Source organism: Ursus maritimus, unplaced genomic scaffold (assembly GCF_017311325.1).
Source record: "Ursus maritimus isolate PB19 unplaced genomic scaffold, ASM1731132v1 scaffold_32, whole genome shotgun sequence".
Classification (NCBI taxonomy): domain Eukaryota; kingdom Metazoa; phylum Chordata; class Mammalia; order Carnivora; family Ursidae; genus Ursus; species Ursus maritimus.
In genome coordinates this window covers 11353345-11365458 of record NW_024425786.1, presented here as the reverse complement: position 1 = coordinate 11365458, position 12114 = coordinate 11353345, and the positions used below count along the sequence as shown (strand labels likewise).

General features: G+C 47.0%; 1 long non-coding RNA gene across 1 annotated transcript; it reads right to left on the bottom strand.

Annotated features, from left to right (window-relative positions):
* Window positions 1–3038: 3038 nt before the first annotated feature.
* Window positions 3039–9875, bottom strand: LOC121106417. Its single transcript, XR_005839040.1, has 2 exons — window positions 9813–9875; window positions 3039–3327 (listed from the first exon to the last, which is right to left on the bottom strand). It is a non-coding gene; the product is annotated as an uncharacterized LOC121106417 (long non-coding RNA).
* Window positions 9876–12114: the final 2239 nt, after the last annotated feature.

Sequence of the window (12114 nt, the reverse complement as noted above, 5' to 3'; positions counted from 1 at the left end):
CACAGAATGGGATTTGGCCTTTTAACCCATGTAACATCACAGAACTGACAATTATAAAAAGGCCGAAAAACCAAAACCATCTAAGTCCGCTAGCTTTATCTGAATGTCATAAATTAAGTTCCAAGTTACATTTATTTATTTATATATTTTTATTTAAGTGATCGCTACACCCCACAGGGATCTCAAACTCACAGCGCCGACGGGGCGCCTGGGTGGCTCAGTCGGCTGAGTGTCCACCTTCGGCTCAGGTCATGATCCCAGGGTCTTGGGGTCGGGCTCTCTGCTCAGCAGGAAGCCTGCTTCTCCCTCTCACTCTGCCTGCTGCTCCCCTGCTTGTGCTGTCTCTCTTTCCATGTGTGTCAAATAAATAAATCTTAAAAACAACAACAAAAAAAACTCACAACCCCGAGATCAAGAAGTCCATGCTCTTCTGACTGAGCCAGCCAGGCACCCCTCAAATTACACTTATAATACTGAGCACCTGGGGCGCCTGGGTAGCGCAGTCCTTAAGCGTCTGCCTTCGGCTCAGGGCATGATCCCGGCGTTCCAGGATCGAATCCCACATCAGGCTCCTCCGCTGGGAGCCTGCTTCTTCCTCTCCCACTCCCCCTGCTTGTGTTCCCTCTCTCGCTGCCTGTCTCTTTGTCAAATAAATAAAATCTTTAAAAAAAAATACTGAGCACCTAAGTATTATATTACCTCTCGTTTTCTTTCTTTCTTTGTTTTGCTTTGTTTTTTGGTAGATTATAATTTACAAAGCAAATATTGTATCAGGGATGTGGATTTACTTTGCTAGGTAACAATAAAGCTTCAAATGTATTGATGTTTCTGCTGAAAATTTCTTTTTTTTTTAAGATTTTATTTATTTGTTTGTTTATTTATTTAATTTATCTGAGAGAAAGAGCTCACCCGCATGGGGGGGCGGCGCAGAGGGAGAGGGAGAGAATCCCAAGCCGACTCGCACTGAGCACAGAGCCTGATGCAGGGCTCAATCTCACCACCGTAAGATCATGATCAGAGCAGAAATCAAGAGTCGGACTCTCGGGGCACCTGCGTGGCTCAGTCAGCTGTGTGTCTCCCTTTGGCTTCGAGCCCCACATCAGGCTCCCCGCTCATCGGGCAGTTTGCTTCTCCCTCTCCCTCTGCCTGCTGCTCCCCCTGCTTGTGCTCTCTCGCACTCTGTCTCAAATAAATAAAATACTCTGAGAAAAAAAAAAAAGTCAGACTCTTGACCGACTGAGCCATCAAGCTGCCCCTCTGCCGAGAATTTCTTAATGTACCTTAAGCACACCAGACCATTTGTTTTCATGATAAATCCATATGATCTTCCCACATGTTACAGGACTGATCTGGACACAGTTCTAGCTGATAAGAATAACTAAGAAAAAGAATCCCATTCAGTGCATTTCCATTTTCTTGCTATTCCAGGGACTAAAGTAAGTAATATACTTGATCGTTGGAGTTTGAAAGCAATTTCCTATATGGTAAGGTGTTTTATTGTTTTGTTTTTTTAAGTAAACTCTACCCCCAACGTGGGACTCAAACTCAGGACTCTGAGATCAAGAGCCACGTGCTCTACAGACTGAGCCAGCCAGGTGCCCCCTGCTAAGGTTTTATTCCTAGAAGAAGCCCTCATCTTTGGTTCTGATGGAATATCTACAAGGAGAAGTAAAACGACTCATGCCATCATTTTCAATTTTTCCTCGTTCTCGCTGGTGATTTGATATTACATAATGAGCCAAGGTCATACAAGAGGATTCGGTGGAGCAATTTAGGATTAAATCTAGGAATTAGACATTAGGAACTCACTGGGATTCCCCTAAGTGTTTTTAAGTGTTGTCATGCAGGGATGCTTAATTAGACTTCCAGCCTAGTTCCTGCTGTTACCCAGCACCAGGCCTTTTAGGATTACCTAGAAAAAATACTCAGTTCTCAGAAGATCTCAGAAGTCAAGCTCAGGCTGAGGAAATACGTGTGCTGAGTAATGCAGCTCAACCCCCTTCCTTGTAAAGCTGGAAGTGCCACATGTGCTTTTCCAATTAGCCACACCAGATTTCTTCCAGGCAAGATTAGGTGTCCTGAAGCCGACCATTCTGCCTCAGGGGATCTGTGCGTTCTCCGTGAAATTTCTCTGCACCATCTGATGTGATAGTCTCCCTGGACGGGTTTCCTGTTCTGGGTCACGTTGAAGGATTGTGCCACACGGTCTTAACCTACTTTCGTCCCCTACTGCCTTAGTCAACAACAACAGTGGTGACACCTGCCCTCGAAGGAACACCCACCCGTCTTGCGCCTGGCGCAGGGCACCTTTTAATCTGGGATCCCCAAACCCGCTGCAAACATTAATTATACTTCATAAATACCTCCCTGATGCTAGGCTGCAAGGCCCACTAGCCCCATTTTACAATTAGCCTTCCCCCCAACAAAGAGACGGAACCTCTTCTTCAGCCCACTCAGAACAAGGACAAATCTGGGTCATGAGCACAGCTCCGCTCACCTACGTAAACCTGTCCCTAGGGCTGTGGGAGAACTAATTTCCTCTCCACGTTCCCCCAATACTCAGAAAAGTGTGTGTGTGTGTGCGTGTGTTTAACGCGTGGGTGTTTCTCTCTGAAATGCCTACCTTTCTTTTGCTGCTGATTTGGCTTCCGTGCCTTCTGTCCTAGCCACATGTGGGGCTTTTTTTAGTTTATGTTTGTTTTTTCTGTGTGTGCTCGAATTCAGCTTTGGTGATTGGTTTAAAATAAAAGGGAAGTGTCTTACATTTGGACTCATATGTATGCGGATCACCGTCAAAACCGATTCAGGCCCTTCTGACCCATTTTCTTTCTTCTGGGCGGGGCTGGGGGGACAAGACGACATACTGATTGGATTTGGGATTTTGGTTCTCTTGGATAAGAGGGTGCACTCTGGAGTCACCTTAGCCGGGGCTGCCCTCTTGAGGTTACAGATGAGGCCGGCTCATTCTAAAGCCTAGATCAGGCCTGCGTGTGGGAAGGCGCTAAAAGAAAACGTACACAAGGACCAAGTGGTCATTGTCGTGATAAACCGAGAACCTTCTTACCCGCCTTGATGGGGTCGTGTAGTTGAAAAAAGCCCTAACAGGGAACCAAGGGCTCTCATCTAGCCATTGGCAGACTGTGTGGTCTCAAGCTGGTCATTTTCTCTCTCTCTGCCTCAGTTTCCCACCAACAGAACGGGAGCTGCTTCTCCAGTCCAGGGGTGAACCTGCTTCTTCTGCAAAAGGCCGGACCATCCCATGTTGGGTGTGATGGGCCATATGGTCTCTGTGGCGGCCACTCACCCGCCGTCATAGCTCGAAAGCAGCTGCAGGCAAAATTAAGCAAATGAGCGTGAAGATGTTCCGGTTAAACTTTATTATTACACTGAATTTTGAATTTGATGTAATATTCCTCTACCATGAAGCATTATTCTTTCTTCACTTATTTCTTAACCATTTAAATATGTAAAAACCATCGTTAGCTCCCAGGCTGTAGAATAAAAGAGGCAGTGAGCCAGATCTGGCCCAGGACCGAAGTTTGCGGACTTCTGGGCCAGAGAATCTCAGAAAGCCCTTCCAGTTTAAGCTTCCACAGTTTTAAAAGTCAAGTTAGGGGCGCCTGGGTGGCTCAGTTGTTAAGCGTGACCCCAGGGCGTGACCCCAAAGTCCTGGGATCGAGCCCCACATCAGGCTCCCTGCTCCGCTGGGAGCCTGGTTCTTCCTCTCCCACTCCCCCTGCTTGTGTTCCCTCTCTCGCTGGCTGTCTCTCTGCCAAATAAATAAATAAAATCTTTAAAAAAAAAAGTCAAGTTAACTATAGTTCCTTTTCATTTCTATTTCTTGGATGATACATGCTCTTCTAGTGTGACCGGAGGGATATTAGAAGACACGTTGCCCCCCAAAAAAGATGTCCACTGGGGCACATGGGTAGCTCCGTCAGTTGAGCATCAGACTCTCGATTTTGGCTCAGGTCACGGTCTCAGGGTCGTGAGAAAGAGAGAGAGGGCAAACGCACACGTATGTTCCGGGGTGGGGGAGGGGCAGAGGGCGAGAGGGCGAGAGAATCTCCAGCAGATTCTGTGCTAAGCACAGAACCGGACACTGGGCTCGATCTCACGACCCTGAGGTCATGACCTGAGCCAAAATCAAGAGTCAGACACTTAACCAACTGAGTCACCCAGTCTCCCCAACCCTGTCCCTTTTTATGTTTTGAATGTGGCTACTAGAGAATTTTAAATTTCACGTGTGGCTCACGTTATATTTCTATTGGACGTTGCTGTCCCCCACAACTACTCGTGTCATTGATTTAAGATTTATCCCTCATGCAAATGCAATATTCTCACATTGGAAATAATACATTTGACTTTAGGGATGGCTGGGTGGCTCAGTTGGTTAAGCATCTGCCTTCAGCTCAGCTCATGATCCCAGGGTCCTGGGATCGAGTACCGCATCGGGCTCCCTGCCCAACGGGGAGTCTGCTTCTCCCTCTGCCTGCCGCTCCCCCTGCTTGTGCTCTCTCTCTCTTTGTCAAATAGATAAATAAGATCTTTAAAAAATACATTTAACTTTATCATCAGTAAATATTAATGAGGATATGAGAGAAAGTTGAACATAGATTTGGAGAGGAATAGAGGCCCCAGAAATTGTGTCTGGAAATGGAAAGTGGCGTATTTTTTTGAAAGATATTATTTATTTATTTGATAGAGAGAGAGAGGGAACACAAGTAGGGGGAGTGGGAGAGGGAGAAGCAGACTCCCTGCTGAGCAAGGAGCCCGATGCAGGGCTCATCCTAGGACCTTGGGATCCTGACCTGACCTCAAGGCAGATGCTTAACGACTGAGGTACCCAGGCGCCCCAAGTGGCGTATTTATAATTAAAGATGCAAAGGTGGGCTGAGAGAAGGAAGGAGCAGGCTTCTTCCCACTCATCAGCTTTTCAGAGTTCTGACCCCAACATCTTGGGGTCCATGCGGCAGTCTTCTTTAAGGAACAAGCACTCGATGGGTGGGGGGGGGTCAGGAAAACTGGGTCTCAGCCTGGCTCATAGCTTACTGTGTCACAGGCAAGTCATTTTACTTTAGCTTTCTTGTCTACAACAGGAGGCTAAAGACCCTGCCCACATAACTTGCAGATCTGAGACTGTGTGTGAGTGCCTGTGAGCTCTACAAGGCTTCAGCAATGTCCAGAATGGAAGGGGAATTTGCCTGGCTGGAATCGCCCCTCGCACTGACTAGCAGACTATACTCCTCCTTCCCCTTCAGCTGCAGTGTCGCTGCCCTAGAGTCTGGGTATGCCGATTGGCAGTCACAGACCAAGGACCCGCCCTTCCTTCAGTGACAGCTGGTCCAAACCATCCAACTTCAGTTGTCCTAAGTCACACAGGCTGACTTCTTAAGCCATGCCTACCCTATAGCCAGCTCTAAGGGAGTGCCTTGCTGGGTGAAACCCACATGCTTCACCCAGTTAAAAAAATAGCCACCGTTCCTTGCAATGGTCATTCAGATACATGATGCTAATCCCGGCTCCGGGCTTTATCTCCGCTGTTTCCTCTGCCTCTACTGCTTTGCCTCGAGATACACGTGGAAGCCTCCTCCACACCATCAGATCTCAGATAACACTTTGTTAGGCGCTTTGTGGCCATCAAGAACGCCTCTCCCTTGCTTTATCTTTCTTCCTTATACTTATTTCAACCTGCAGTCTTTTTTTTTTTAAAGATTTTACTTATTTATTTGAGAGAGAGGAAAGAATGAGTGGGGAGGAGAGGAGCAGAGGGAGAGGGAGAAGCAGACTCCCCACGGAGCAGGGAGACTGATGCGGGTTCGATCCCAGGACCCCAAGATCACGACCCGAGCAGAAGGCAGATGTTTAACTGACTGAGCCACCCAGGCGCCCCCCCCTTTCTTTTTTTAAAGTAAACTCTGGGGCACCTGGGTGGCTCAGTCGTTAAGCATCTGCCATCGGCTCAGGCCATGATCCCAGGGTCCTGGGATCGAGCCCCACACGGGGCTCCATGATCCACAGGGAGCCTGTTTCTTCCTCTCCCACTCCCCCTGCTTGTGTTCCCTCTCTCACTGGCTGTCTCTCTCTGTCAAATAAATAAAATCTTAAAAATAAATAAATAAATAAATAAATAAATAAATAAATAAATAAATAAAGTAAACTCTACCCCAGTTCAAGCGGGGCTCGAACTCTCCACCCAGAGATCGGGTGTCGCGTGCTCTACCGACTGAGCCTGCCAGGTGCCCCAAATGGAAGTGGGTGTTACGTGGGTAATGGGTTGCAAAAGGGTTGAGAGGGCTGGAGGAACAAATGAAGAATGAGCCCAGACGCCCCCTCTCGTCACGAAGCTAATGTGCCATCCTTGGGTCAGGTTTCCACCTTCTTCCAGGGGATTGCTGCCCTGAAACAAAGAGACACCTACCCCGTTGCCACAGAACCAAGCGGTTTCAGCTTGAAGAAGTCATGTGACTGACACCAAGAGGTATTTCAGGGTTTCTTCAGGACTGAAATTCCTAGTTGTGTTTGCACCTGCCTCGGAGATGTGCTCCGTCGGTGGTGGTCGGATTGGGATTCCAGCCTTGGCTAATATGGTCTCTTGCCTCTTCCCACAACTGTCTTTTCTCCTCCCTCTCTCCCTTCCCAATCCTACGCCTGCGAGTCAAGATTCACCTCCAGGAATGCGTCCCTCTCCGGTCCCCACTGGCCCCTGAGGTCTTAGAGCCGTTTCTTCATTGTACTCATTTTGGCCTTTTGTCTACACTCCTGTGTTCGTGCCTTATCTCCCTAACGAGCCTCTCTGCTTCTAGAGCGCGGGAGCTCTTCCACGTCCAACTTTAGAGCTGGAAGGAAACTTGCTGTTTATCTCTTAGTACGTCCTCTCACTAATGCCTGAATCACTTTATGACATCGGTGACAACTTTTGCTTTGGTCTCTTGAGGACCTCTAGGACCGGGGCCCTCCTGACCTGAAGAAGCCTGGCTCAGTGTAGGAATACAGGAAGATGCTAAATACGGGGCGCCTGGCTGGTTGGTCAGAAGAGTGTCCGACTCTTGATCTCAGGGTCGTGAGTTCAAGCCCCACGTTGGGTGTGGAGCCGACTTAAAATAAAGAAATACACTTTAAAAAAAAGAGGTTAAATACAGTGTTGTTGAATTCAAGGGACTTCTCCCTGAAGACTGAGTCAGTCCTTGGCTGGGTGTGGGATGCAGAAAAGGGAGAACATTGTGGAATGAACAATGTTTTGGCTAAAAATGTTGGGGAACGTTTCCAACAATCTTATGTCCAGGCTATAATTCATGTGCTGTGATTCAGCTCTTGCCCGGTGTTATTTAAGGTAAAGTGGGTTATAAAACATCAACTCAAATACCTCTATTTTCCTCCCTTAGGAGAGGCCTTGAGCGTTAATTGTTCCAGATGACTTCCAACTAGGGGCTAGACGGGCATCTTATCCATACAGCTAACACTTGGCAGGAGCTGTGCAGCTTACAAAGCCCTTTCCAAGACTTCAGCTCATTAGAACTTTTTTTTTTTTTAAGTTTTAAACGTTTTATTTATTTAAGTACTCTCTACACCCAACATGAGACTCAAACTCACGACCCTGAGATCAAGAGTCGCACGCTCTTCAGACTGAGCCAGCCAGGCGCCCCTCATTAGAACTTTTTGCGGAAGGCAGCATTACCCTAACTTTATAAAGGAGGCAATGGAGGCCTGGATTCAGTTCCGAGTGGGCAGAACCGGTACTCAAACCCTGGTCTTCATGGTCCAAAAAGTCTAGTGCTTTGTTTTCACTAAGGCAGACCATCATTCATCCGAAAAAACCCCGACACTCTAAGTAGCGTTCATTCTGTCTTGCAAAGGCTGCATTTGGCCCTGGAGAAAGGATCAGAGTCAACGCCTAGGTATGGTTGCAGATTTCTCCGATGCCAGAAATCCCAGATAACTGGAGGAGGAGGAGAAGGAGGAAGAAGAGGAAGAGGAGGAGGAGGGGAGGGAGAGAGGAGGAGGAACCAAATACTTCTCTAGTCCTCTTCTCTCCAATCTCCCCCTCTGTCCACTTGAGAAGTAAGCGAATTCCTCAAATTCCCCCTGCCCCGGTGCTGTGGACTGTTTACCTGTGTGCTAGGGTTGGCCTATATGCCCAACAGGGGTTGCTTCCCAGATGTCATGATTTTAGGGTCTCCCGGACGCTGCTGCTGGCCTCCTCCCCATCGCACCCCACTCAACGGCTAGCTCAGCTGAAATGTCACTTGCTAGAGCTTCTCTCCTTTGGCTTGAAGTGTGATCCCTGTTAAATTCAGAAACACATTGGGAGTGGTGTCATTTTAACACCATTAACAATCATGGATCTGGGTGAATGAGTTTCAGAGTCTTTCCTAAGAGTAGTAGGGTTGGGGTTTTTTTTCATGGAAAAATGAACCAAATCACACAAGTCATAAATATTAATTACAGAAAAGGAAGCCTACGGGACAGATCAGGAAAGAGTCCCAGAGCAGCCTGACAGCGTGATATGGGTGGCAGTGCCAACCTGCACGAAGGAGGGACTGGCGAGGGAATGGTACTGGGGTCACCTGCAGCCCGTTTAGAAAGAAATGCAACGGAGCTTATCTCACTACATGCATAGGAAAATCAATCCAGATAGTAAGTATGAAAGCAAAACTTTAAAACTTTCAGAAAAATATGGGATGATTGTTATGAGCTCAGGGTAAAGAGGGGTTTCTTTTCTTTTTAAGATTTTATTTATTTATGAGAGAGAGAGAGAGAGAGAGAACAAGCACACACAGGGGGAGGAGCAGAGGGAGAAGCAGACTCCCCACTGAGTAGGACCCCGGGATCATGACCTGAGCTGAAGGCAGACGCCTAAGCGACTGAGCCACCCAGGTGCCCCATAAAGAAGGGTTTCTCAAGATTTGAAAAACAAACAAATAACAAAACAGACCAGAAAGGAAAGGAGACATTAGCTCCATCAAAACTAAACTATCTTAAAACAGATTCTCAACTCTGGCTACACACGAGAATCAGCTGGGGAGATTTTATTTTTTTTTTAGTTTTTATTTTCTTAAAGATTTTATTTCTTTTTTTTTTTAAGTTTTTTTTTTTTTTAAGATTTTATTTATTTATTCGACAGAGATAGAGACAGCCAGCGAGAGAGGGAACACAAGCAGGGGGAGTGGGAGAGGAAGAAGCAGGCTCATAGCGGAGGAGCCTGATGTGGGCTCGATCCCATAACGCCGGGATCACGCCCTGAGCTGAAGGCAGACGCTTAACCGCTGTGCCACCAAGGCGCCCCTAAAGATTTTATTTCTTTATGAGAGCGAGTGTGCACAGGCAGGGGCAGCTGCTGAGGGAGAGGGAGAAGCAGGCTCCGCGCTGAGCAGGGAGACTGAGGCAGGCACTTAACAGATGGAGACATCCAGGCATCCCAGCTAATGAGCTTTTTATTTATTTTTATTTTTATTTATTTATTTTTTTGAGGACCTTTTTAAAAATCCAAGTACCCCATCCCCTCTGGGAGTAGGCCCTGAATACAGCCTCACCCCTAACATTTGCAGGGCCTAGAACAAGAGTACGGGGCAGGGGCGGGAGGCCTGGCTCAGTCAGTAGAACATGTGACTCTTGATCTTGGCTCATGAATTTGAGCCCCATGTTGGGGTAGAGTTGAGTTTACTTAAAAAAAAAAAAAAGAGTACCAGTAGAGATTCACATCACTAGGTCTAAGATACTTAACAGCTACTAATCAAGCTAACAAACTGTTAAATAAAATGTTTTTCTATGTTCCCACCTTGACAAATACACTATCATAAAAATTTGGGTACCTGGAGGGGCGCCTGGCTGGCTCAGTCGGTTAAGCTCAGTCTGTCTTCGGCTGACGTCATAATCTCGGGGTCCTGGGATCCACCCCATGTCAGGCTTTCTCTCTCTGTCTCGAAAGAGAAATAAAATCTTAAAAAAAAAAAACAAACCACAATTTGGGTACCTGGAGTAAGATGAAGGAATGAGGCTATGCTTTGCCAGGATTGGGGGGTGGGGGTGGCACCTTCCTCTGGCTCTGTGGACTCGTCACTGAGCAGGGTCTTCTAAAGCAGACCCCAGGGCAGGGGTCCCTCCGACCTTGGTCTTAGGGTGTAACTGCCTGAGCACCCGTACTTTTTTGGTTAACTTTTCATTGATGTTCATACATACAGTTACATGTATAGAAAAGTAGGGGCACCTGAGTGGCTCAGTTGGTTAAGCGTCCGCCTTCGGCTCAGGTCATGATCCCAGGGTCCTGGGATCAAGCCCCGCATAGAGCTCCTTGCTCAGCGGGAAGCCTGCTTCTCCCTCTCCCTCTGCTGCTCCCCCTGCTTGTGCCCTCTCTCTCGCTTGCTCTCTCTCCCTCTGTCAAATAAATAAAATAAAATCTTTAAAATAATTTAAAAAAAAAGAAAAGTAGACAAATTATAGGTATACAGCTTGATGAGTTTTCACAAACATATCGATTAAGGATATACGTACTTCTCATAAAAAACTTTTTAAAAGTAATCTCTGCACCCAACGTGGGGCTCGAACTCACAACCCTGCAAGAGTCTCATACTCTACTGACTTAGAAAGCCAGGTGCCCCTCATAAAAAAATGTTTAAGGGAGGGGTGCCTGGGTGGCTCAGTTGGTTAAGTGTCTGCCTTCAGCTCAGGTCATGATCCCAGGGTCCTGGGATCGAGCCCCATGTCAGGCTCCCTGCTCAGGGGGGAGCCTGCTTCTCCTTCTCCCTCTCCCTCTGCACTCCCCCTGCTTGTGCGCTCTCTCTCTCTCGCTCTCTCTCAAATAAATAAATAAAATCTTTTCTCTATCTGTCAAATAAGACAGAGAGTGAGAGAGAGCAGAAGCAGGGGAAGCAGCCTTAACTGACTGAGCCACCCAGGCATCCCTAAATAAAATCTTTAAAAAAAAATTTTTGAGGGAAATAGTAATAAGAAGAAAGGACGGTTAAATAGAATTTAGGAGAGTGGTTTCCTCTGGTGTGGACCCAGGGGATGGGACAGAGAAAGACACATAATCAGCAATGACATAATTCCTACATGGGGCAGCAACTTCACAGCCGATTATGCCTTCTAACTTAAATATGTTACGTAGACCCTTTTGTACATCGTACAGTCAGCTCAAGGTCCTGTCATCTAGGGGCATTCAGCTTAAAGACAAATTAATCCTGCATATTTCAAATCCTCCTGGGAGAATTACAGCAACTGATTATCGTGGCTCATCCAAAAAACAAAACAGAACTTTCTAGGAAGAAAGGAAAAAGAAACATGTATAAATAAATTTTAAAACAATTTAATGTAGGGGCGCCAGTCGGTTAAACATCTGACTCTTGATTTCGGCTCAGGTCACGATCTCAGGGTCATGAGATGGGGCCCACTTCAGGCTCCACACTCAGCGGGGAGTCCGCTCGAGATTCTCTCCCTCTGCCCCTCCCCCCACCCCTTCTCTTTCTAAAATAAATACATAAATCTTTTAAAAAATTCAATGTAAAGAGGTTAATTTTTTATCTTTGAAAGAAAAACTGATTACAAATAAAATGCATAAAACAAAATTTGAGCACTATGTAAATCCAAAGCATGAGAAGTGAAATCTCCCTGAAATGCTCAGTCCTGCAGAGTCCACACCGTCAACAGCATGGTGTGTATTCCTCAACCTTTTCTATATGTAGTAACATGCTTATTGACTTTTGCAAAAATGAGATCGTTCTAGATAAACTCTTCTGAGCCTTGCTTTTTCACCTAGCGATGGTGTCTTGAACAGATTTTTTCCCTCCTGATACCGTCCTTCAGAGAGAAGAGCAGTTGGCGATGGAGAACACCTTCCCCTTTCCGCCCCACACACTCATCTCCGACACCCCGACTATCACCTCCATGAATCCATAGGACGCCAGAGTCAGGGGGACCCCAATGATCTGTTAGTCTGCGCTCCCCATGTTACCAGTTGGGAAACTGAGCCTTGGGGACGAGTGGCATTTGGCCCAAGGTTACTCGGCAGATAGCAGCAGCTTAGCGGGACCGGAGCCGTGGCCCGGGGCTCTGCGCGCCTGTCCTATAAGCCGCCTCCCCGGGAACCGTCACGCACTGTTCCTTATCACGAAATCC